Consider the following 849-nt stretch of genomic DNA (forward strand, 5'->3'; position numbering starts at 1 on the left):
CCTCCCACCCGCCCGCCGGGGAAGCGGAAGTCGGCGCGGTGCGGCGGCGCGCTCGGGCCGGGGGGCGCGCCGGGAGCGGGAGGGGCTGGCGGGGCCGGGGGGAGGGCTGGGAGCCGCGGCCTCCCACGTCGCTTTCCTGCAGTTCGATTCCCGGAGGCCCTCGGTGAGCTCGTCTCTAGTTCGCCCTCAGGCGGGGCGGGGGCGGGGGGTGTCCGGAGTGAGGACGAGGGACTGAAGTCTTCAGGCTGATTAGCTTTGCAGGGACTTGGGGCTCAAAGCTTTAATTTTATGTTATAATTGAGTGCGAAAGTACTGGAAAGGTAGTGATGAAAAATAAATTTGCTTATTGCTGGTAAAAACAAAACCCCAAACATTTCCCATTCCGCCCTCCGCGAGGACATCCATCTCCACCGATGACATTTCGGAAAGCACACCCACCAATGAAAACTGTAACTCCAAATGTCCTTTTAGTTTCCAGTGAATTATAGGCTAGTTCTGTGGTTGTCTGGAATTTTATTAGAAAGCACAATTCGAGGAGTCTGTTGTGCACCGGGAGTAAAGGAATTTTCTCTAGTGCCCCAGGCAAAGACCCGCACAGCTGGAAGTGTCTTGGTCTATTACTGACAGCTGCTCGATGTTAACAGCCGCGGCCTTCGGAGTGCTTTGGTTCAAACCTCATGGATTTTTCTTTTCTACACCGTGTTTTCTTCCTTAAACCGTGCTATCGTTTTACAATTTTCTGCCCTGTTTGGATGTGGTGTTAGACTACGGCCAATGTAACTTAAGTGATTTCGGGTGAGGGCCAGTGACAAATATTTGAGGTGACTTGTGTTAGTCCTTAAACACGGG

The sequence above is a fragment of the Monodon monoceros genome, unplaced genomic scaffold, assembly GCF_005190385.1.
Source record: "Monodon monoceros isolate NGI ecotype Baffin Bay Population unplaced genomic scaffold, NGI_Narwhal_1 Super_Scaffold_8, whole genome shotgun sequence".
Taxonomy (NCBI): Eukaryota; Metazoa; Chordata; class Mammalia; order Artiodactyla; family Monodontidae; genus Monodon; species Monodon monoceros.